General features: G+C 46.5%; 1 long non-coding RNA gene across 1 annotated transcript; it reads right to left on the bottom strand.

Moving 5' to 3' along the window:
* Window positions 1–2,331: 2,331 nt before the first annotated feature.
* Window positions 2,332–20,895, bottom strand: LOC102552233 (uncharacterized). Its single transcript, XR_015672033.1, has 3 exons — window positions 20,800–20,895; window positions 5,512–5,601; window positions 2,332–2,822 (listed from the first exon to the last, which is right to left on the bottom strand). It is a non-coding gene; the product is annotated as an uncharacterized LOC102552233 (long non-coding RNA).
* Window positions 20,896–26,202: the final 5,307 nt, after the last annotated feature.

Below are 26,202 nucleotides of genomic sequence, written 5' to 3'. Positions count from 1 at the left end.
TGTCCACTGTTAGCATCAGCTTCAAAGGCTGAGTCCAAACTCCTTAGGGAGATGTAAGGAGCTGCCCACCAAACATCTAAGCCTCCCCTGTTGGCCTGGGGACAGGGTTGAGGATAAGCAAAGGGCTGAAACATGCGGAGCCTCTTCCTGGACCCAGCTGTGACATTTGTCCAGTCTACTTTATGGAAAGACGGAGAGCCAAGCTGCAGGGACTGGCAACTAGGTCCAGTCTAAGCCTGCCCAGGCTAGCCCAGAGCCTCTGGCCTTCAGGTATTGCTTCTTTCCTGGGACCAGAGGCATAACCCGATTGGAGTCTACTGGCATTCTATTCTTCTATTCTGCCTTTCTCTCCTAGGTTAAAATAAGGCTTTCTTGGTCATACCAGGCTCCAACCTGCCTGTGTTTTCCCAGGCAAAGGGGCTGGAGATCTGGGGCACACAGATAGCCTTGTTTGGATGTTTCTACCAAAATTCCGTATGAAACCAGAGAGATTCATGATACACATATGGAACCAAAGAGGACTGTGATTGTGGAAGGAAGTGGGAAAGACTAAAAAAGAATGAATAAACTTTAAAGACGTGTGTGTGTGTGTGTGTGTGTGTGTGTGTGTGTGTGTGTGTGGTGTACATATGTCTAAACCAACTCTGTCACCTGCTTTGACCTGGAACCTGGAAGTGTTCTTTGTGATAGCTTGGAAGTGATAATATCTTAAGTAGATGCTACAGGTGGAAGCAAGAGGAAAGGGGAGGAGAGGGGTCCTGGAAAGAGTGATTTTTATGTTAGGCTTGAGAGAAGGGAGCATTGAAAAGGGCAGGTTTGGGGAAAAACCAGTGCCAAGACTGCTATTTTGGACATAATATGATTGAGAATCCTATTAGATACCCAAGCAGATCTGCCTGACAGACAAATGACTGAGCATATTGAGAGTGGGGAGGGAGGGGGTAAAAGAAAAGGAGGGAGGGGAAAATGGAGGAAGGGATGAAAGGAGGGAGGGAGGGAAAGGGGAGAGGGAGGAGAGAGAGAGAGAGAGAGAGAGAGAGAGAGAGAGAGAGAGAGAGGAGAGAAATCGCTGTATCATGCTGTCCTGCCTGTGGTTGAGATTCCACATGGTGTGGAGATTCAGCCAGCAAGCCTGTGGAAAACTACTGACGACTCCCTTGCACCACAGATTCTAAGTTTGAACGAAGGATGGGCTGGCTGCTTCCAAGAAGTATTTTTGTGAGCATGTTGAGGGCTTCTTTCTTTTAACTGAAGCACTTGACTTTGTCAGCAAGCCCAGATTGCATTTCTCTCACTGGGCTGAGCTCGCACCGATCCCTATGAGCAGTCTCTCCCAAGAGACTGGAGAGGAGACACTCTATTGTCCCTAAGGAACAGAGACATCTTCCAGTCGCCTCCTTTTGCTTCTGTGTCCTTCATAGATGTCCCTGCCTCCCAGACCTCAGCCAGGCTATTCTTTCTTCAGACAGACACATATGACACAAATGGGAGACACCACTCAAGCCAGGGGTGTTTGAGTGAACTGGAATCAGAGAGGGGGTGGACCGAATGACTTAAACGTGTTCCATTATTGAAGTATTAAAATTCTCTGAATGACTTAAAAGTGTTTCACTCTGAAGTATTAAAATTCTCTGGGCTGATTGGAAGCTGATAGCTTCTATCCCATTGGGTTTACACAGACCTCTCCACCCATGCTGGAGACCTCACACTTCTCAGACAATAGAAGGTAAGTGTTGGCTACAGTGACTACCCTGGGTTCCCACTCCAGTTCTAGCTGAAGCCCCTCTTCCTGGGTTGGCGTTCATTAGATGGATTGACTGTTAAATAGAGTGAGTCTTGTCTGTGCCATGGGGCATTGAATCATGATAGCCTATTGCCAGTCTATAACAGAGACACAGCTGGGAAAGGGCCCCAGACCCACTAATATCCCAATCTTGTCACAGCCAGGACGTATCAAGACACAGTCCTCAGTGTCCTCTTCTTGCTTCTGTGGTGCTCCATCTCTCAGACAGGATACTCTGACCCTAGGTATGTTTGGATTATCAAGTCCAGACAGTTCTGGTCTGAAATCTATCCTTTCCATTTAAGAAGACTTTGAATATATCTTCTTTGATCTTTGGCTGGCTTTATAGTCTTTCTCTCCAAGGGAAATCATATTTCCCAGTCTGAAGTTTTTAGGAATACCTCACTCTGGCAAGCCCCATAGACTGTCTACTCACAGGAGGTTAATCTTCATGGAATCCATCAGAATTAAAGCTGCAGGGACCTTCATAATCATTTCATTCAGCCCTCTGGTTTTATAGGCCAGGTAACCAAGGACCACAGAAAGAATGGCAGGTCAGATCATTATTTATAACGGGTATAATATTTACAACCAGTACAAATCACAAAGAAGACATTAATAAACTGAGCACACCAGGAAGCTGTTCACTCGGGTTTTTTATAGTGACACAAGACTAGTGACCTTCCTGGGCAGACAGAGACCAATGTTCACAGAGAGGACTTGGAGAGTGAATGTAGCAGCAAAACTCTGTGAGCAGAAATCTCTGTTCTTATCTGATATGAAGAGGCAAAGAACTCAAGAAGGGAGTGGAAGAAGGCCTGAGAAGGCAGTGTCAGAGGTGGTCTGGTTCAGACACAGCCCAGTTCAAGACAGTATGGATCAAATATTGTCCAGCTCAGATGTGGTCCATCTCAGAATCTTCTTTCTCAAGTAAGGAGATAACTATGCGATGATGATTTGTCATAGTTTGGGTCTCTTGATATCTAGTTTCATAGCTGCCCATCTTCTATTGAACAATCAGCTCTGTGTCTCTGAGGACCTAGAAAATATAAGAATCCTGGTCGCTGACTTCCCTTACTACATATGGCAGAGGGAAAGGGAGTCAGAGGGAATGATCTAGACCATATGTGGGATGAACAATAAGCACACGGGTCCTCTGGGACTCCTGAGGTTCTCATCTTAGCCACCCTGGCTAGTGTTCTCTACCACAGAGATGTTCCTAGGGCTCCCACTTTCATGCCAAATGTGTTAAAGTTACTACCCGCTCTGCATATGGCCTCTCATCATGCCACATGTTTCCCATATCACCCTATTCAATTCCATGGATGCTCAGATGAGCCTGGATTATTTTCTGTTTCTGGGAACCCAAATCTCCAACCCACAGTCGTCCCAAAGGCCCCTACTCAGAGGCAGAGTCAAACCCGGGATCTGTGATATCCCTAAAGCAGTCTTGCAGTCTTCAGGGTTGAATTGATCCCCACTTATTCATTGCCAACCCCAGGACCTCAGATCACAATGCACATGGAGTCAGGATCTTCATAGAACTAATGTCAAATGTGCCTATTGGGTGGGCCTCCCTCTGGCTCTGCCCTTGTAAGAAGTTGAAATCTGACACAGAGAGAGGGAAAATAGTGTGTAAAAAATGCAAGAAGATGGCCATGTATAAGCCAAGGAAGAAGCCTCGGGAGGAACAGCTAGCATCTTTACCTTGAACCTATTCATCCTTCAGAACAGGAGGAAACAGAGCTCTGTTGTTGAGTCCAGGTGCTTTGTTATGGTCACCCCAACAACTTCATGGAGCCACGTCCACAGTTGCTGCACCACCATTTGGGGCATCGTGCCAACCAGCTTTATCAAACCAGTCAGCCATGAAGCCGCTCAGATGAGCAGACTGTTCTTAAAATCACATTTCCTAATCAGACTTAAAAAAAAAATCTCCCTGGTGATAAAGACATTGAAGAGGCACTAAAAAAAAAATCCATGGCCAAAAAGGCCCATCTTTCCCTCCCTTTGTCTCTTTACTAATGGACAGTGCCCAGAAAAGCAAGACAGATGGCTTCTTGGAGAAAAACTATCATTTCCTAATAAATGAATGAGAATTTAGGGCCCCAGCTGACAAGGAATTTTATCTTGTTCTCACAGCATCTGCCTGGAGGAGGGAGAACAGACAAAGGCAAAAGACAGTTCTCTTGTCTCTCCCCCTCCACACAACTTATTCTAATACAAGGTTGGAAGTGGGTGTGGAGGCCAAGAGTGGAGAATCTTTCTCCTTTGAGCCTTCCTCCTGTTCATGCTTCAAGCAAAGCATCATGGGGTTTCCCCTGACACAGGCAAGTAATTGCAGAGGTCTCCTGGGGAGAATAACTCTGATGTTACCTCTTGGAAGGTCACTGGGAAGTGCTTAGGGCAGGGGGAATGGGAGCCAGTGGAGGCCAAAGGGCTGAATAGTAATGGCGCCCATCACCACTAGCTCTTAGCATAATGGAAAAGCTGTTTGCAGGGCAATGCTGGGGCAGCCTCACACGGCAATGTAATCTTCTGGAACACGGGGTGGGCAGTGACAAGCAGTTTATCTTCCATTACTTTAAGCCTTTAAATCACCCTCCACCCCAATGTCAGCATCCACAACCAAACCCTGACTCCCATGCTACAGAAGCTCCTAGATGCTTCCTAAACTTCCTGGTGAGTGTAAATATGTGTGGCACTGAGGTGCAGACTGAACTGTGTCCTGGGAAAAAGAAGCCGGAGTTCTGACTCCCAAGTGCCATGGAACGTGACCTTATTTAGAGACCAAGTGTTAACAGAAGTAATCAATTAAAAAGAGGTCCTGGAGTTATGGGTCTCACTGAATATGACTTATATCTTTATAAAAAGAGGAGGTAGTTCTCCTCTACATTAATGAATGCTTTAAAAAAATCACTAGGGAGCTCTCAGAAGCTTAGGAGGAAACCTAGAACAGACTGTCCTTCACAGCCTTAGAAGGAATCAACCTTATCTGTACTGTAAGCTCAGAAATGGAAGGCAAGAGCTTTTTGTTATTTAAGCCACTTCTCGTGAGGTAGTGCTTTGTTAAGGCAGCCCTAGGAAAGGACTGCACATAAAATTCTACCCAAAGAAGCAAGAAAAAGGTCTCATCTCAGCAGAAAATAATCTCCCAGCCTGGGGAGATAGGGATGGGGGAAGAGAATGCCAACGTGTTCTGTCAGTGTCTAGAACACAGGGTGGGCAGTGACAGTTTATCTTCCATTACTCTAAGCCCTTAAATCATCCTCAACCCCAATGTCAGCATCCACGACCAAACCCTGAATCTCATGCTGCAGGAGTTCCTCAGATGCCCCTAGCCTCCCTGGTGAATATAAATAGGTGTGGTCTATTTACCTAGTGTCTAGACCATGAGTCTGCAAGATAGCAGTTAGCCAGCCAAGGGGAGGTACCAACTAAATGCTACCTTTCAACGGACTACTTGCTTTTGTTTTTAAACACTAATGATCTGCTCCAGTCTTGTGAGAGTTACTCATAGTGTCAGGGGGTGGGAAAAGGTGCTTCTAAATTGATTATAGACTTCCTCAGTCAGGTTGCCGGTTTAAGAAATGAAATAGTAGATGCCCAGGTAAACTTGAGTTTCGGATAAATATGATGAATAAGATTTTAGTGTATGTCTTGGCACAACATGGCAAAGAATGCCTCTTTGTCTCATTGGCTAGCCCTCCCCTGGACCCTTCAATTACCCTCCATATCTTCTTCATCTCCTATGAGGAAGGTGATCCTTCAGCATGTTGGTGCATCAACAGCAAGGCGGTTTGTGTCATGGATCCTCCCTGTAAAGGCAAGCATCTGCAAGTGAAGGTTCTATTTTATGTGACTCTTGTCATAGAGGCCCAAAGACCAACCTTTATAGCTGAGGGTGAGCATGGGGCAGGAATGAGAAGAGGAGGGGGAGGGGGGAGAAGAAGGAAAAGGAGGAGGGGAAAAAGGAAGAGGAGAAGGAGGAAGAGGAGGAAGAGGAGGAGGAAGAGGAGAAGGAAGGGGAGGAGGAAGGGGAGGAGGAAGGGGAGGAGGAAGGGGAGGAAGAGGAAGAGGAAGAAGAGGAAGAGGAGGAAGAGGAGGGGAAAAAGTAAGAGGAGGAGGAAGAGGAGGAGGGGGAAAGTAAGAGGAGGAGGAGGAAGAGGAGAAAGAGGAGGAGGAAGAAGAAGAGGAGGGGAAAAAGTAAGAGGAGGAGGAGGAAGAGGAGGAGGGGAAAAAGTAAGAGGAGGAGGAGGAAGAGGAGGAGGGGAAAAAGTAAGAGGAGGAGGAAGAGGAGGAGGGGAAAAAGTAAGAGGGGGAGGAGGAAGAGGAGGAGGAGGAGGAGGAAGAGCAGGAGGAAGAGGAGGAAGAGGAGGAGGAAGAGGAAGAGGAAGAGGAGGAGGAAGAGCAGGAAGAGCAGGGGAGAGGGTAAGCCAAGGGGCTCCTGTAATCTCAGGCAAAGCTGGCTCTGGGAGACTACAAGACCATCAGAAGAGATAGCTTGTGAACAATGCTCAAGCTCTAATGTTCACACGGTTGTGTATTCTTGGATATGTGACCTTCCTAGTGAGAACTGCATTTGTACATTGCACAGGCTGACCAATATTCTGTGCCTTTTGTCTGTTCCTGGGCATGCAGCTGGACAACATGCCAGTGGACCCTGCACACTGCCTGGCACAAGAGAGCGTTAGCTGATGATTAAATGAATGGTCACCTCAATAGACAGCATCTCTAGTCTCCAGGCCTCGTAGGTGGAAATGCAGAAGAGCAAACCAGTGGTTCTACTTATCCCATGTGTGTTGGAATTGTCAGCCCACTGAGAGCCAAGAACTTGAAGCAATCTGGAGCTCCAGGTAAGTGCACAGGCTGAGGCAAAGCTGGATGGTGCGAGGCTGAAGAAGCATTGCAGTATTCATGAACAGCGATATCTGTGCAGCTAGGGAGGCTAATTTGCATGCCCAAATGGCCAAGACTTGGCATAGGCCGGGGACCGTGAATTGATGGGCTGTTTTTCAGAGGAGAAGATTGTTGGGACAGGGAAATACCAGGAGGTTTTGCAACTCAAACAAGCTGCCTAGGTGATGATTTCCCTTTGCATTTTTTATGAGTTGAACACAGAGCCATTGATCTGGGGCAGGCTGCAAAAAAGGCCAGGGAAGGTGGCTCTGCCTCGATGAGGCATGTGTGTGGAGGGCAGCAGGAAAGGGAATGTAAGTGGAAGTTTCATCTGGCCAATGCCCAATGTCCAAACCTGCTCTTCCCCTGTCAACACGAAACATCCTGCTTGGGCTCAGAAATTCATTGTGAGCCTTTTCAACCCAGTCAGTTTCTTTTTAAAGAACAAGACTGTATCTGGTTACCTGGAGAAGGAAGGTTGGGTAAGCGAGGAAACAGGACGGCCAGAGGCTGGTTGAGTGGGAACTGCTGCCCCAGTGCGGTTCCCAAGTGTTTGAATTCGTTGATTGGCTAATAAATCTCAGGAGAGTGAAACACATTAGCACAGTTTGGACTTAGTGTATCCCCAAAGGGTCCCTGGTGTTGAAGGCTTGCTGTGCAGCTAATACTGGGAAGCCTTGAAGGGGCTGTGCCTAGAGGTAGGAAGTTAGGTCCTAGAGATGAGGAAGTTACATCTTTTGAAGGGGATTGTGGGATCTCAATCCTTTTCTTTTCCCTTTGTTTCCCGGAATGAGCAGTTTCTGTACCACAGGTCCGAAAGCCACAGGGATGAGGAATCGTGGGCTGAAACTGTGAGCAGAGTAAGTCTTTCCTTCTTCTGCCTCCATAAGGTATTTTGTCACAGTGATGGGAAGCTGATTAACACAGTCCATTTTAATAAAGGCCGCATGTTCAGCTGTGCACCGGGACCACCGCCCTGTGGGCACATGAAGTGGGCGGGGCAGTCGGTGGTATAATTCCAAACTGTCAGCTATTGAATTATAGATGGCAGCCTCATGAGCAGACTCTGCCCCTGTCTAGATCAGCTCGTGTAATCTTTCTGCATGGCTCTGCCAGTGGTGACAGCCCAATAAAGATGTTATTTTATTTCTCATCGTGATATATGAGGGAACTTCCCTGGTGTACATAGTATGTATGCTTCCAAACTCCCATGTACTAACAAGATTAAAATGGTAAGAAACCTGACTTTGTGAACACTGTTTCCTGTACTTGTCACTTTAAGGAGTGGGGAGGACTAACTTCTCATTTATGGAGTGGGGAGGATTATTCTTCCATTTTGTATCCCACCAGGCCACTAACTTGCTTGCACCCAGCCATCCAGTGAAACATCATGGTGTTTTCGTGCTCCAGCTTGTGTGTTGGGCCGAGGGCTCAATGTCATAGAATGCAGCTATGGATCTGCTTCCTGGTTGTGTAGTGGCTTGAAAAGGCCACTGTGCCTTACAGTTGCTTGGGAACTTCTTTAAACGTTGAGATGCCCAAGCTTGTTCTTGGGGAATTTGTTGAAACTGGCTGGTACCCTAGGATGTTAGAATGATGGGCCCTGGGCATCAATAAAGGGTAGTGTGAAAATCCAGTGATTGGCTACAGGGCATACAGCGCCTCAAGAATTTGGACATGGACTGAAACAGGCTGTTGGTGTGTCCTACGGGCATCCTGTCACAACGGAAACACCCAGACATGCAAAGACACAAGAGCAAGAATTGCCCAACATGGAAACTCCAGAGTCCCTTAGCCTGATTATTATTCCACTTTGTCTAATTGCATTTTAAAATGCTCAGTGGGAGGAAAAAATGCCAAGGCTTTTAATAAATTGAAGGCAGGTCTGCTTTTTAACCTGCAGCCGGTTTTTCAAGAGTCCTGCTGTGTCCGGCTGCTCCAAGGCCCGACTCTTTGCAGATGAAGGTAATTAGACCACGCTTGCCTCTGGAGTTGAGGGCGGCCGATGCGTCTGGTTGCAGAGTACGTTCTAACTCCCTGGGAGGATACTGGTCATTGCAACGGATACCTCGTGAATGGGACACTATTTCCTTTTCAGACAACAAGAACGTACGGGGATTCATTGCTTAGGGAATCACAGCCTGCCGGTTTCTGATCGCTGAGGCAGCCTCGATGATGCACCAGGCTCAGGAGCACTTGGATGGCCAGCAAAGCCAGATTTAGGTACAGAGGCGCTGGGCCCCTGTCTCGGTTACCCATCTGAGAGGAATGCCAAGAGATCATGGGAATAAACACAAATGTAATGCCAGTGAACTCCGGCATCAGTGCAAGGCTGTGGATAGAATTGAGACGTGAAAACTCCACCAAGTGTCTTTGGTGAATGATCCGGAAAGGTCTGTGGAGTTTGGAACCTGTTTCGTTGTCAACCTGGAGGATTCAGAATGTTACTCTGCTAACTCACGGGGCCTGTGACAAGTTCTTTAACTCTTATGCGTCATAAGTTTATCCATAAAATGAGGATTTAACAAGGCTGGGCTCTGTGTGTGTGTGTGTGTGTGTGTGTGTGTGTGTGTGTGTGTGTGTGTGTGAGTGTGTGTGAATGTGTGTGTATAAGGGATTGAACCCAGGACCTCAAGTGTGCTAAGTACTCTCACCACTGAGCCACACCCCTGTGCCAATTAATTTTTGTCACAAACTAGAGTCACCTGGAAGAAGGAACTTCAGTGAAGGAATGACCTGTCTGGGGGTCATTTGAAGTGGACACTTATGGGTTCTTTGGAAAGTTAGATGTGTTGGATGGTGTTTCACTGAAGCAGACACAGGTGAGAGGATACTTTACTAAAGTAAGCACGTGAAAGGACCTATGTATTGGTTCACCTTACATTGCTTTGCTGAGCTCCTTTTATCGTGATTACATAGAGAGAAACGCACCAAAGAACTTCAGGTGGTGCTCTGGTGGCTTCTACTCCTTCTGAGGACCCGGGCTGATAGACAGAGTGATGTCAGCTGATACAGACTCATGTGGAATTTTGCTAAAATAGACTCACATGGTGAGGAAAGATCAGTGGGAGGAATCGTGGTGCTTGAAGGGAATATAAATAAGACCCCATGAACAGTGAGGCGGCTTGTATAAATGGCTAGCTTTGCAGCACTTCTTGGTCTCATGTCTTTGACTTCTCTGATCTTTACTTCTTTGATGGTAGAGAACTTCTCCTGGTGTTCCTGCTGGTCTTGGTCACTCCTGCTGATTTGTGCCGACTCAGTGGAGGCCTAGCTGTTTCTGCCAGTTTTGTGCCACATTCATGTTTGCTATCCCAGCACTACTGGACTGATGGTATTTTCATGAAATGTTTGTGAGTGGACAGAGCTCTGCTGCTGATTTCCTGACAGCACAGACTGGATTTGCTCCAAAGAACAATTTCTCAACAGGTCGACTTCCCCTGTATCCTAATAATCTTTCTTTCCCATACCTCTGGCGGGTTGTGGCCTAGAAGGGAGGTTAAAACTTTTAAGAACCATTATTAAAAATGGAATTTGAAAAAAAACTAAGCTACAGGTATTTTGCTTTCTTTCTTTTAAAGACAGTTATTTTCATTTTCTGTATGAGTGTCATGCTTGTGTATGTATATGTATATGTGTATGTGTATGTGTATGTATATGTATATGTATATGTATATGTATATGTATATGTATATGTATATGTATATGTATATGTATGTATATGTATATATGTATCGTGTGCGTATGCAGTGCCTGTGGAGGCCAGAAGAGGGCACTGGACCCTGCAGGAGGCTTGGAGGTCCTTGTACACTAGAGGAACCAGCAATGTTAAACACTCTGCTTTGTTCCTGCAAAAGAGGGAATGCATAAGCCGTTATCTGCTTGGAAGGCTAAGAGCCAGGGTGGTTAATAGCATGGTGGCCTTTGCTCTATCTGTGTGGCTCCCCGGACCCTTACAGCGAGCTTGTGTTTCTCCTCCTCATCAATCTGTAGACACCATCTTTATGGAAGGTATCACAGGTACTTCACAAAGTTTCATAGCAGTCACAGCCGTTCTTTATTTAGCTTATTCTGTGCTTTATTGTGAACACAAGATTGAGTTAATTATCACCAGGACGTTTTCACCAAAATATACTGTGCTTAAGTGTGCCTAAAATAAACTACTCGTGGTCGGATTTTTGAAGCTTGAACCAACACTGGCTACTTAGTCCTGCAGAACAGAACTGCCTTCTTGCCTCCTGTGGATCATTGCTCCACTGGCTGTGGTGGTCACAGAGACCCCTCCCCTCAGGTCCCTGTCACATCAACCTGGTGTTTCAGAGAGTTGTGAGCCTCCATGTGGGTGCTCTTGAAACTGAACTCAGGTCCTCTGCAACTACAGCAAACGCTCTTAACCACTGAGCCATCTCTCTCCAGGCCAGTGAGGCAGTTTCCTAATTGCTAATTGATGTGGGGAGGCTCAACCCACTGTGAGCCTTTCCACCCCTGGCCAGGTGGTCCTGGGTTGTATAAGAGAGGAAGCTGGGCAAGCCTCAAGAGCAAGCCAGTGAGCAGTATCCCTCCAGGGCTCTTGCTTCTGCTCCTGCTTCAGCTCCAGCCTGGCTTCCCTCAGTGACTGCGATTGGGATGTGTAAGCCAATTAAACCTTTTCCTCTCCCAAGTTGTTTTTGGTCACTGTGTTGTCATAGCAATGAAAAACCAATGAGGACACTCCCCAGTCCAAGTGCTTGTGAGGAAGATAAAGTGGGTGTAGAAAGTTCTTGGAAACCAGCCCTGCACATTGTAATGGCCATATAAAGGTTCAAGGTCCCTTATAATTTTTGTTATTAGCTCAAGCAGTGGTCTGGTACTTTGCCAGGCCAGGGCTCTACCTGCAGCCTGGAAGGCTAGTCCCAGATCTGAAGCTGACAAAGCAACCATTGCATAATAAGTGCTGCTTATGGTTAAGGAATCAATTTTCTTTTTCCTTCTTTCTTTCTCTCTTTCTTTCTCTCTCTCTTTTTTTATAAACATCTTTATTTATTATATACATTGTAGCTATCTTCAGACACACCAGAAAAGGGCATCAGATCTCATTACAGATGGTTGCAAGCCACCATGTGGTTGCTGGGATTTGAACTCAGGACCTTTGGAAGAGCAGTCGGTGCTCTTAACCACTGAGCCATCTCTCCAGCCCCTCTCTCTCTCTTTCTTTCTTCCTTTCCCTTCTCTCTTTCTCTCTTTCTTTCTTTCTTATTAAATGTAAGCTCTTCAAATTACCTCTAACTCGGTGGTTCTCAACCTTCCTAATGCTGCCACCCTTTAATACAGTGTCTCTTGTTGTGGTGACCCTCAACCATAAAATTATTTCATTGCTACTTCATAACTGTAATTTTACTTCTGTTATGAATTGTAATTTAAATATCTGATATGTGGGATACCTGATATTCAACCCCTGAGAAAGAGGCATTCGACCCCTGTGATGGTTTGTGTATGCTTGACCCAGGGAGTGGCACTATTAGAAGGTGTGGCCATGTTGGAGTAGGTGTGGCCTTGTTGGAGTAGGTGTGGCCATGTTGGAGTGGGTGTGGCCATGTTGGAGTGGGCGTGGCCCTGTTGGAGTAGGCGTGGCCCTGTTGGAGTAGGTGTGTCACTGTGGGCGTGGGCTTTAACACCTTTATTCTAGCTGCCTCGAAGTCAGTATTCTGCTAGAGCCTTCCGATGAAGATGTAGAACTTTCAGCTCCTCCTGCACCAGGCCTGCCTGGATGCCACCATGCTCCTGCCTTGATGATAATGGACTGAACCTCTGAACCTGTAAGCCAGCCCCAATTAAATATTGTCCTCTATAAAACTTGTATTGGTCATGGTGTCTGTTCTCAGCAATAAAACCCTAACTAAGACAACCCCCAAACAGGTTGTGACCCACAGGTTGAGAAGCACAGGGATAAAGGATTTAGAAAACACAAAAGAAATCTGAACAAAATCAGACCCGATAGAAAAGATCTGTTGATAGGAGATTCCTTTCTCCAACTCTATCTGCCCAAGCAAAATCAAACAAACAGAGCACTTTGAACCTTGAACACCTCTGTTCAATTTTTGGAACATTTTGAATAAAGCTTTGTAACCATGCCATACATATACTGCATTTATCCTATGTGAGTAGGTGGCAGGGTATCTCTATTTAGGGGCATTGGAAAACTGTGACTGAAAGACTATTTTAAGTCTGGTGTGGTGTCATATACCTTCGGTGCCACACTTGGAAGACAGAAGCAGGTGGATTTCTTTGAGTTTGAGACTAGCTTGGTTCTCATAGCAAGGTCCACGCCAGCCAAAGCTACACAGTGAGAACCTATATACATACATACATACATACATACATACATACATACATACATACACACACACAATTATTAAATAAGTCTGAATGTTAATTTTAATAAGTTATATGTTAAATTTTCTGTTTGTAGCAAGTTTCTGATTCCAGGCCTAGCGACATGATTTTTGCTAACAGAAAGCTAAGATTGCTTTACAGAAGACCAATTTCATTTTCAGTTTTGTTTTCAAATATAGTTTTTTTTTCCAGTTTAAAGGTGATATTTGGTCACTTCTAAGAATGTGCACAATAGGCTGGAATCTAAGTAGAAGAAGATTCACAAATTCTAGGCCAGCCTGGTCTACATAGCAAGATCACATCTCAAAATAAGCAAATACGCAAAGTGTACCATATAAAGTTGTATAGAGACAAGAAAAGTCACCTCTAATCTTGCTACCCAGACACTGTGACAGATCTTCCAATGTTTCTAGTCTTTCCTCTCTCTGTGCACAAATGTTTTCTTTTTCTAAACAGATTTATTTGTGTGCAGGTTGAGACTGTAGCTTCTAGCCTGATTCTGTCACTTCACCTTATATTGTAAGCATATTTTTTTTCCTTCATCGCATCATGTAGAACCCTAACAGAAAATACATTTTCTGTTGGCCTCTTGAGGCACAGTTGAAGGACATAAGGTGGCTGAAATGAACATGAACTAGACACCTTGGGAAGCTTCCCACTGCTAAACCTGAGGGTGGAGAAAAGAGCAGTTACTAGAGCCCCAGGTGGCCCAGAAGTGAGGAAAGGTAAGGTGTTGTTTTTAACAAAATCTCAAACATTCAATTTTACTAGTAAAGACTCAGTAGCAGATGCTGGTGTGAAAGCCTGCTGGCTCAGAGAGGCAGAGAAAGCACCCAGCTGACCTTCCTCCTCAGCCAGTATCCCAAAGGACAGAACAAGCTCTCCTTCTCCACAGTGTCTCAAAAAACTTTCAAACTGAATGTCCCCCCCTTCTGCTTCCTGTGTGTCTCTCTATCCGTTCTCCTGACTTCCTCTCACTCTCTATGGTTTTTTTATTCCTGTGTTCACTCCCTGTCAACTGGTTGCTTGCTCTGACTCTTGACCTATGGTTGATTTTATTAATCTTTTTACAATAGACAAAAAGCTCTGGGATTAAAGGCACATGCTAGGGCTGAGTCACACTACAACTAGAAACAGGTTTTTCCAGTAAATAACACACTCTCAAGGTTCACAGTATGATCAAATATTCTGCAACAGTGAGTCCTGGAGAAATCATGACCACAAGTGGAAAAGCAGTCAGGAGTGAAGAGCCTGTCTTTTTTTTTTTTTCCTTTTTTTTCTTTGCCTCCTTGCTGGGCCTTCTATAGGAAAAACAAAAAATGGAGGTCAGAGGGTTGAGTTCTGGAGAGTAGAGAATGAATCTAGGTGGCAAAAGAGAGATTTGGACTGTATCCCAAGGACGCACGTATTAAAAGCTTTGTCGCAGCTTGGCACTATTGAGAGGTGGTAGAAACCTTTGGAGGTGGGGTCCAACAGGGTCTAGTCATTGACATGTGTGAGGCAGGGGAGAAAGAGGGAAGATTAAGGGAACGTGCAAAAGGAAGGGAGCTCCTTACCCTGGGAATCCACTCAAAGACTGAGAATCAAGCATCCCAGTACAAGTAGCATCTGTTGTAAGTGTGCTGACATAGAGACCGTATTTCTTGCATAGAGAGATATTTTAAAATAAGAACGTTAAAATAGCAGTGAACTGTGCATAAGGCCCTGGTATATGCGACCTTGAGTTTGGCCTTCCATCCTCCTCATATATCTCCCAAGAATCTCACAAGCGAGATTATTGACTTTTGATAATGAATGAAACGTCTTCTCTTCCTGGAGCTGTCCTCAGATGGTACCTTATCAGCTGTAACCCCAGTGCACTCAGGAGCCAGCCTAGGACCACATTTACCTTCCTTAGCAACCCATCTCTGTTACTGGTGGTCTGAGGTCAGTATGGGGTTGGGTGTTTCCAAGCCCTCAGCCTCTTTCCCAGAGAACTGAAAGTAAGAGCTACAGAGATTTACAAAAGGAGCAAGAGAACTTTATTTGAAGTACAAACCAGAGAGGGGAAACACTGTCAAGACTCATGTGACAGCAGGCCGCATGAATAAAGGTACCCAAGACCCCAGATCTTTTATGGAATCTAAGGCAGGAGGAGCTGTGATTAGAGAGTCCTCTATTTTGCTTGATAGGTTAATTTATATATTCATTTTTCTGTGAATGTCCCTTCCCATAATGTATCTCATTTTAACTACATGTATGCCCAAGTATACATGCATAGGTATAGGTAAACGTGAATTCAAAGTTCACTTAAATAGGCCAGATAGGCCCTTTAATTCTTCATCATTTAGGATACATCATAGATACTCTTGAATAGAAATCATCTAATTTGATCATGTTGGAGGAACTTAGGGGATTATTCAGAGAGAGGTATATGTAGCCCAGTGCATATAAGGTTCAAAGAGTTTCTGAACTTGCTCAGTGCCTTGCTGGGAGTAGGTGTATCTGCATAATATGTGCAGGTAAAGGAACTAGACTGTCAGGTGCACTATCACAAGAAGGGAAAAGCAGTGTGCAGAGCTAAAACCAATAGAATCCCACATCCCTAAGCATCTCCTATACTTGCCTGCCTCACAATTTCAGAACCTACCAAACCTACATTAATGGCTATTGTAAAGCTAACCATCCAAGCATAGCCCTCTCACGGGTGTGGCCTAACCTTTCCTTAAGCACTTCCTCTCCCCCAAACCTAAATATGCATTAAACTCTCTCTAATACCTGCCTCTCTGCTTCTTATTCATTTATCCTGAAATTCTTATCCATTCTTAAATTCTTATCCATTAATTCAGTCCTCACCTGAGTGGAGGTGGCTTAGGTTTTCTGTTGCTATGATGAAACACCATGACTAAAAGCAACTTGGGGAGAAAAGAGGTTATTTCAGCTTATCGTTGGAGTCTACCACATGGAGAAATCAGAGCAGGAACCTGGAGGCAGGGAGGGAAGCAGAAGCCATGGAGGGAGCACTGCTTAACTTGCTCCTCATGGCTTCCTCAGAATGTTGTCTTATACCATCCAGGGCAACCTGCCCAGGCCTGGTACCCCCCCCAACACACACACACAGTGAGATGGGCCTTCAAACACCAATCACTCTTCAAGACAGCGCTCCCAGGGTTTGCTATAGGCCAACCTTAGGAAGGCATTATCTCAGTTGAGGGTCCCTCCTTTTAGATGACAACAGCTTGTGCCAAACTGACAAAAGCCAAGCTAGCACCGGAATCTCCGAGAAGAACTCCTTACACTATCACTGTTGTAGATTTGGTCCAATGCTGCTTATGTTAATTTGGTCCCCAAAATTGAAGGAGCATCCACACATCCCCAGGTCAGACACAGAGGGACCCTTCTCCCAGTTGGTTTTGATTAGTAAATAAAGTTGCCAGTGGACAGGGAGACAGAGGAGGGACCTTAGGATTCCTGGGCAAGGGACTGAGGAGGAGCAAGAAGAGAGAGCCACCATGCTGGGAAAGGAGAGGAGGCCATGCCTGGGTGGTGCCTGACAGAGAACATAGTCATCATGTAGGTGCTGGGGAACTCAGTCTGAGAGGGCTGCAGGTCCGAGTCCAGGGCAGGTGAGAGTGAGCCATGTGGAGGTTTGAAAGTGGCCCAACCGTTGAACTGTTTAAGGCATATTAAAATATAAGGTTGAGTGTGCATGTGTGTGTGTGTGTGTGTGTGTGTGTGTCTTTCATTTGAGAACCTAGAACATTGGGTCAGGTAGCAAGGAGCTCTGTGAGGCTGCCAGGATGATTTGAGTAAGAATATTTGGGAACTGCAACAGTTGCAGCCTGCCTCTCTGGCCCATGCCCCACAGTCATTCTCACTCACCCTTGAAGAGGATTGTGCCTCATCCTAGCCCCCTCATCCTCCCCGTTTTCCCACATTCTAAGCAAGAGGTAAATGGTTTTGCTCTATCACTGGCTCTGGCTGTGATGTGCCATCCACAGGCCAAGCAACAGGGCCAGTCAGTCATGACTCAAAACCTCTGAAACCACTAACCAAAGGAATGTTATAGATTGATTTTCTTAATTCTATGTTAAACAGTCACAGAAAGCTGAGCCACACATAGCAAGCATGCTTTAAGCACGAACACACACACACACACACACACACACACACAGAGACAGACAGACAGACAGACACAGAGAGATATGATTGCCTAGTGTTGCCATAAATTATTTAACCAAGTGCCTATGGATGGTTTCTTTATTTTCTTACCGTTATAACAAGCATTGGGGTAAATATTCTTATACAAACACTTTTGGCTGTGTCTCTAATTATTTTCTAAAAAGATTTCCCAGAGTTGGCATTATCGGGTCAAGGGAATCTACATTTTAAGTTTTTTAGCCATAGCCCCAAACAGTGCTCTAAAGTTATATTGTACCAACTTAAATGCTTGCAAATGATGACTGTGGGAAAGCCAACCTGGGAAGGCTGTGCAAGTTATTCCAAAGAGGAAACATGGCCACCGGCACGGAGGAGATCGCCCAAGACATCGGGTGTGGGAGTCACACCTCCCGAGCTGTGAGAACTGATCTGTTGTCTAGAGAGGAGTTTCAGAGTCAGTTTACTCGAGGGTCATCTGACGAAGGCCAGTGAGGTCAAGGCCTCGAGGGTGGGGAGTTTGTTTTCACCTTCGTTACCTAAGGCCATGTGTGAGGTAAGCAGCATGGATCAGTCAACCAAGGCTCCTCTGTGGGCCATTTCCTTGGGAGATGGTTCCCACCAATCAAGTGAGGTGCATGGCAGGACAGGGAAGAATGGAAAAGTTGGGGTACCGATGTGAGAGGAAGAGGAGGAAAGGAAGGAAGAAGACAAGAAAAAGAGGATAGCAATGAAGAGGTAGGAGGGGGGGGGCTAGAACCAGGGCCCGTGGAGTTTCCTTCCAACCGGAGTCCCTATCCCTAGCTCCAATGACCAGGAACTGGGAGTCAGTGCAGGAAATAAACAAATGCCAGAGACCACCTTCTCCCTCATTGGCCAAGGAAAATAGCCAGAAGTTCAAATAAGCAAAACCAGAACCAAATGGTGAATGGTGGCTGGCCTGCGTTGATTTCTGGGCAGAAATGTAACATGAATATCTGCCTAGTCAATCCAATACAAGGAAATGATAGGCAAAGTCCAAGAGGGCATAGGATATAGATTTCCAATTGATTATTGATTGAGAAGAACAGTCACATTAGTGACAGCTGACTTCCAGCTCTCTCTCTCTCTCTCTCTCTCTCTCTCTCTCTCTCTCTTTCTCTCTCTCTCTCTCTCTCTCTCTCTCTCTGCTCCTGGTGCTAAGGCTCCTACTGACTCTGAATAACCTAATCCTCCTGGCATATGCTTGCAGCTCATATTGGGTGTCAAGAGATGGCTAGGGTGACCTACTCTGTCCTCTAGGGCCCCGGTCCTAACCCCACTCCCTACGACCTTGTTCCCACTCTGCTTCCAATTGCAAATGACGGGCCTGGTGCCAGCTGCCCGTCTCTGTATCTTTTCATTGACACACGTTTGTGATCCAAAGTGTCCTCACACCCATGGTGCAGGCACGCGGGAATCAAAGCTGGGGCAGAGTCCTGGAAACTAGAGGACAAGGAGAGAGAGCTTTACTTTTATTGTGCCCCTGGATCTTTCAACTTGGGGTTCCATTGGGCTGGAAGACTTCTCTGAGCTGCTTCATCAGTCCAGTCTCTCCCCACTGCTGCCTTCTCAGGGTGATCTTCCTGGCTGACCACATCTGAATGAAATGAGGTCTTTGACCCTGTAGTTCTATTAGCTCTCTTGTTATCCTTTGCTACCTTCTGGTGTGTGTGTGTGTGTGTGTGTGTGTGTGTGTGTGTGTGTGTGTGTGTGTGTGTGAGAGAGAGAGAGAGAGAGAGAGAGAGAGAGAGAGAGAGGATATTTATGCACTGACATCTTTACTCTCCGCCTCCCCCCATCACAAGACAGATGCTCTGAGTGAGGAGTGCACCCTGTTTGTCTCCTGGGTCCAGTTGAGCCCATTCCTCAGGTCCTATCATTTAGTCGCTCTATATTTACAAGGGTCCAAGCTCCAGGGTGCAGTTTGACTTAAGTAAAAGGTAAATTCACTCATGAGGGCCTGGCGAGAGAGGCAGGCAGAGAGGCTGGAGAACCAGCCTGGGGTTCTGAAAACAAGGTAGGCCACTGAGCTGACCCCAAACCCTCGTCACACCATGGGAAGAAATGATACTGAGATATCCCTATGCTGGACACTCAATGCTCTCCTGGAAGCTTTCAATAGCTGTTAATAATTTATACACTATGCCTTCTGCCTCTCCTGCAATATTCAGTGTCCCAGGGGATGAACTGAGGCTGAGTCACTGTGGGTCCACACCCTGCTTCCCCAATCAGCTTTCACTTCCATAGGGGGAAGGAACATTGAGAACTTTAAAACTACACAGACCAGGAATTCCTCCAGAATCACCAAAGGACTGGGTGCTGGAAACAAACACTGCCAGTGAGCAGCTAGACACTGCACTACTGGGAGCAGCCCCTTTTCCAGATACTGATGGAGGCTCGGTAACAGGATCTGACATCGGGGAACATCTATACCCCTCAACGACCTCTGGACATTCACGCTTCTGCCAGGCCTGCTCACAGCCAGCACATGGTTTTAAGGCACACACTGGCAAAAGTAGCCAACACCCTGGAGGCCCAGCTGTCAAAGGTGACTGACAGAGAGGCCTGGGGTGGTGGCTCAGGAGGGTCGCCTGTGGGAAGTTCATACAGTGGGAGTGGAGGGATTTCCTTGGGATCCAGGAGCAGCCAAGGACCATACTTCCCACCGGGAGGCAGTCACCATGGAGGTGCTCTGCCTTCCTAAACCAGAATAACCAGCTGCTTTCCTGAACACTGTCATGGTGCTTATGGGATTTGTTTCTCTTTGGCCGCCTCTCCTGAGGAGAGATCAATGAGCCCGAGTCTGCCTTCAAAAAGACAGGCTCTTTTTAATTCAGAGGAACAGAAAAGAGGTGCTGGTATATCCTTCAAGCTCCTCCTATCAAGGTTGTAGAGAACTCATGCTTCCTTCAACAGTCACCCTAAGTCCCTAAAATAAGGTGCAGGGCAATCCACAAAACACCGCAACCCGCTTGTGGGCCTTAGAGAAAGAGAAGTCAAGTTTGTGACATTAACAAGCGTGTCGTTATACAAATGCAGCCAGCTCCTCACCTGCTGCTCTGAGGAGTTGCTGGCATTTCTGGCTGCCACAGAAAACAGGTGAACACTGACAGCGAGCACCCGCCTGACCCTTGGCCCCTTGCAGCCTCCATAGCCACAGCTCCAGGATGCCATAGCAAAGACCCTTAAGCCTTCCTCAAAGGAGGAGCCTCCGCCCCGGTTTTTTTTTTTTTGTTTTTTGTTTTTTTTAAGCTCTCAGGAAACATGCCTGCCTACTCTTCCTCCCCACCGCCCACTCTTCTTTGTGCAGGCTTCTGGTTCCACCCACCTCTGTCCTGAGGGAGCCTCTGGAAAGAGCCCAGGGGCCTCCTCAGCCACCTCAGCACGTGACAGGAATCTATCCTCCCTCAGCTTCCTGGCAGGAAGCTCTCAGTTGTGGTTTCTCTCTTTTTCAGGTATCCCCCTCTCTCTCTGAGGAATCTGCTCTCGCCCCCTGCCCCCCATTGCTGTCACCCTGTCCTCTCATTTCTGGGGCCTTCCAGGAAGAGGGTCCTCACAGCCACCTCTCCATCACTGTCAGCCCCTACCTTAGCTCCCCGGGACATCTTGACTCAGGTGTCCCCTTCGAGTGTTGCAGCCCTCCAAGTGAGCCGCTCCCTCTCTGTTCCCCTCCATGTTCCACTCTCAGATTTCTCATTGTCCCATAGATCTTGCAGACTGTTGCCATGCCATCTACCCCCCACCAGGGTGCGCGCAGCACCCCTACATTCTATATTCTATAGTCTCTTGAGGGTACTCTCAAAGTTTGCTTAGGAGACACTTATTTATCACTCCCTTGCTCTAAAATCTCCAATGACTCCCACCGCTGATACATTTCCTGCTGCTGAGCACGGAACTTAAACTCTTCGTAATCCAAGATTCTCCTTTACTTTGTCTTTATGGAGCTGTTCCTCAGTGTCATTTAAATTCCCTCTCCTCTCCCAGTAGTCATATCTTCCTATCCGTAGGCACTTGCCAAACAAGGAGTTTCTCTTATTTCCATCCATCAGCATCCTGCCTTTTCTTCAAGGCTCATCTCAAAATGCCACTTCTACCCGGAAGTCTTCCTGGGTTCTCCTAACCAGGTTCCCTTTCCCCGGTTTGCCACGCCCACTGTATGCTGGCTCACGAATTCCACTACTAGTGCTGGGAAAACACCAGTTCAAAGCATATACTCAGAAGCTATGAAAAATGTGTTTTCTTCACACCAGGAGCAAGGACCAGGGTCAAGATAAAAGCCTACTCCTTGATCAACTTGGACCATTGCTGGAGAGATTTTAATTAATCGTATGGAAAATATTCAAGGGGCTTAGGAAAGCTGGGGAAGGTGGAGGCAGATGTAAGGTAGGCAAAGCAGCTGCCGGAAACAAGGCTTTCTTCCTGTAACTGTATCCCCCGGGACTGCAGGTACCTCTGCTTAATATCTCCCTCTCTCCCCCTCCCCCTCCCCTCTCCCTCTCCCTCTCCCTCTCTCCCTCTCCCTCTCCCTTTCCCTCCCCCCCCCTCTTTGTGGTCACTCAGGATATGATTACTGGCATTAGATGCAAGCACATGTTTTTTCTGTTCCATTAGTCTGAGCGAGGCTGAGAAACTGAAAAGGGGGCCACAAGGGTATTGCTGTGATTGCTGGCTGTGTTGGTCTAGTTACCACCTCAAAGAGGAGTGAGGTGGAGCAGAGGAAGGATCTAGCAGATGGGGTGGGGGGGAGGCCTTACGGAAGCAGAGGGAGATGAGAAAAACACAGAGCCCCATCCTAAATGCAGGAGGCCCGGTTCCCTTAACGGTTATAATATGGAGGGTGGAGGAAGGGTGCATTAAGGGACCCGGACCCACCCACAAAACAACCCGGAGGCTCAGACTTCACCACAGGGAGTTGGCCGATAGCCTGACAACCCTGGCGAGCACTGTTGCTTCGGTATACAGTAACCCACGCAGCATAAATCTGTCTCCCACGCAGGAACAGCCTGAACGGGAGGCTACAGCCCGGTAATGAAGACGTGAACCGCTGAAATGCCGTGTCAGATGGCGGCGGTGACATCTGAAAGCCGTAATTTGCTGCTCGGCATATTTTTGCTCCAGGTACCAGAGCCTGCACAAACGCTGTCGTGTCTCTCCAAGGCAGCCGCTCTGCTCTCCAGCCTGGCTCTGGGCCAGGTGGTCTTGGCCTTGCCAACAGGTTTCTTTGGTGGAGAGCTCGGGAAGTCTTTGCTTGGATCGTCTGACCGTGCAGAAACCGGGGAGTAGCGTGAGGTTAAAAGCACACCTTATTCCCCAGAGGGCGCGTCTCTTGAACCTTCCATATCCCCTCGCCCCAATCTAAGTGACCAGGCTGACTTCTTAAAGTGTGACCTATAAAGGGTCAAAATAATTTTAGCCATGCCAGGACTGGAGGGCTCCTCAAAAGGAGAGCTTACAAGCAAGGCACTGAAGCTCAGATCTGTTCAGAGCAACTCGCCCTTCTTTCAATCTGCGGCTTCTCCACCCCTTTCTTTCTCTCCTGGTTGATACCTTCCCAGAACCTCAGCCAGGCAGACAAGCAATTCCTGTGAGTACTGGCCTTCAAATGAAAGGTTGTCCTTTGATCCCTCACTGGCTACCTGGCACTTCGGTGGACTCAGTGCCCGAGTTCAAGCCTCTGTGAGTAAGGGGAGAGGGATCCCCACAAGCACACTCAGGCTATGCTTAAACCACAGGAACTGGGAGATTCAAGGTCTGGGCAGAGAGTGAGGCCTTTCACAGCTTAATCCTCCCCGCTGCGCCTCAGCTCTGCAAGCAGCCTACGTCTGTTGACCCGCTGCTCTGGATGGCCTTCCTGCCAGGCTCGCTGGTGGGCGGAGAGGATGAAGTGACCGCGAACAACAGGAGTCTCAGCTCCTGGCCTGAGTCCCTGAAAACACAGGCTGCAAAGCAGGTTTAACAGCCTCCCAAAAAAAAAAAAAAAAAAAAAAAAAAAACGCCCGGAGGGGCAGAGGCAGGGCAAGGACTCACTAAAGTAGAGGGTTTACCTCAAGGACAGTATCTCAAGGACTCCTAGGTGCTGAGTGCAGAATCACCCTGAGATTGGGAGGCATCTGGTAAATGCTTCCCTGGAAAACTTTTCACTAGGCAAACTGCTGGGACCTGCAGGTTATTCAGCTCCCACGGCAGGGTGGTCCGAAGTCAACAGGGAGCAGGCAACAGAGACTTCTCCACACCCTGAAAAGCCCACCATCACAGGCACCGGCTGACACTGAACTCTTTGAACCTCAAACATTTTCTCACCTAGCAAACAGCATAACCCACTTCATAAACTGTGGTCATCAGATCCCTTGAGGAGCTGCTGGAAGACTCCCTTGTTAAATGCAACACTTTAGCCCCCCCCCCACACACACACACTCCTGTTTCTTTGAGATATTATGTATTTTGCTGAAACCCGCCTTTTTTATACCCCATTCTTTCACTCCTTATGAACGCACACTTTCATGTAAGTAGCATTACAATCAAGATAGAAAACATCTCTACAGACCCCAGTAGTTCCCTCATGCCCCTTTATAATCAATCCTGACCCCCCCAGTCGCAGCTCCAGGCAGCACTGATCTATTTTCTATCCCTACGGTTACCACTTCTTTCCAGAATGGCACATAAATAGAACCGTACAGTATGCGATGGCTTCCTGAGTCAGGCTTCGTTCACTTAGCGTGATTCATGACTGCATTAGTAACGTGATCCTCTCTCATCGCTAAGAAGCATGCAGGTATACTTCACCCACTAACCAGCAGAGGGACGTTCGGATTGTTTCCAGTTTGGGGTGATTATGAATAGAGCTGGAGTGAACATTCAAATTCAGATTTCTTTGTGCGATTGGAAGTTATCATTTCGGTAAATAACTGTAACCGAATTGGACGGTATCGGCGCATGCTTAACTGTGTAGAGTAAGTGTGGGACTGTTTTCCAAAACGACTATAATTCGTTCCCACTGGCAGCCTATGGTTGTTCCGTCGCCCCGTGTTTACCTGAGGTGGCTGCAGCTTCCTTTCTGGTTGCTATTTTCATGAGTAGCTAGCTGTCTTTCACTGTAGTGGTATTTTAATTGTATACCAACAGCAATGCCAAACCTTTTTGTGTGCGTACTTACATTCTACATGGCTTCTTTGATAACACATCTGTTAAGACTGTCTGCCCATATATTATAGAGCGGTCTGGTTTTTACTTACTACTGAACTGTGAGATTTCCATCTACACAAACCCTTTCCCAGATATGTGAATTACAGACGTTTCCCCCAGGTCTGTTTTTTTTTTTTTTCTCATTCTCTCTCTTTTTGTTGTTGTTGTTTCCTGTCGCCTTTATTTTTTATTTTATTTTTCTCATCATTTTCTTGTAAAAACCGAAACCGAAAAACCTTAGTTTTTGGTTTTAGTTTTCGATAGTCTAGTTTATCAGTTAGATAATCTTTTTGGTTTGTACCCAAGAACTCATTGCTTGAGTCAGAATCACGGACATGTGATTTTCTCCTGAGTGTTTTATAGGAATCTGTGTCAACGCCGTCTTCTCCTCCATTTATGTTTAAGTGACCCCACCCCCACCCCACTCAGTATATTGTCTGTCCTTCCCTCTGTCCTGGAGGAAGCCCTAAAGAAAGCTGGTGGGTGTGTTGCTTTCTCTGGGACTCTACCCTGTCCAACTGGTCAGCAAGTCTTTCCGTAGCACAGATACCCTCATTCCTGAGCTAAAGGCCTGTTGAATGTGGGGCTTCCGTGTGTCTGTCTCTTGTTGGTTATTTCCCTAGGCAAACTTCCATGCTGGTTGCAGAACCGTCTTCATGATTTCTACAGGAGAAAGTTACAGGGAAATGATTTGTTCCCAGGTCGGAGGAGCTCTGGCATCTTCCTCCCAGGGAAGCGCACAGTCAGTGGACCTCTATCTACTTAAATCGGATTTTTTTCCCATCAATATTTTACCTTTAAGACAATACAGGTCTGGTACGTTAAAAAAAAAAAAAAACTTTTCATGTGTATTCAGTGCTCTGAGGGGCTACTGTAAATGGCACTTTAATTGAAATAGCCTTTATTGAGTGTCAGTGGTAAGTGTTGGGAGCTTTTGCACAGAAATGTAGCTGCTTGGCTGGACTGCTCCTCAATCCAAAGTTGACTACCTCCATTAATAATTCTGTCAGCACTGAAAATCGATCAAGTGGGGGATTTCTGGATGGATTGGTATGATGTTACAAGAAGAGACTCTCAAAACTACATGTAACTTTTTTCTTTTCTTGTCTTATCACTCACTGTCTAGGACTTCCACAGCTATTCGGATTTAACTAGTTGGAAGGCTCCCTCCCACCCTGTTCTGTGTCATGGGGAATCTTAGCTCCCCACAGCTAAGCATCCTGCTGTCTGCAGGCATTTCCAACATGGATGGGGAATCCTAGTTTGCTGGCCATTTTATTTACTCTGGGTTGTTTGTTTGTTTTATCATGAATGGATTTTTCTTCTTTAGTCTGTTTATATGCAGAGTTACACTGACTAGTTCTTAAAATACTTAACACCGTATCCCCAGATTGCATGCCTGCGTTCTAAGTGTTCCTGATGTGAACATGCAGTATGCTATTCTAGACGGAACAACCTGTGGAGACCACCCAGACAGGTTAGGTTGGTAGATGGGTCATCTCATTATGTCTCCTCCTTGATTTCGCCCTGTATTTATCAGTCAGACCGAGTTAATGCTGAGATAGGAGTGTTGAGATCTCTGATTGCAATTATCTCTCTCTTTTCAACTTTGTTAGTTTTTGCTTCTTGTGTTTTGAAGGGTTATTACTAAGTATACATATCTTTGGGGTTGCTACGTCACCTCCCCCATGAGTCAAGATTTTGCTATATAGCCTAGGCCGGTCTAAAGTCCACGTTCCTCCTGCCTCAGCGTCGTGAACACTAGTGTCATAGTTATGTGTCACCTGACTCATGTTACATCACCTTAA

The sequence above is a fragment of the Rattus norvegicus genome, chromosome 2, assembly GCF_021556685.1.
Source record: "Rattus norvegicus strain SHRSP/BbbUtx chromosome 2, alternate assembly SHRSP_T2T, whole genome shotgun sequence".
NCBI classification, from domain to species: domain Eukaryota; kingdom Metazoa; phylum Chordata; class Mammalia; order Rodentia; family Muridae; genus Rattus; species Rattus norvegicus.
This window is presented reverse-complemented; position numbering and strand designations above follow the sequence as displayed.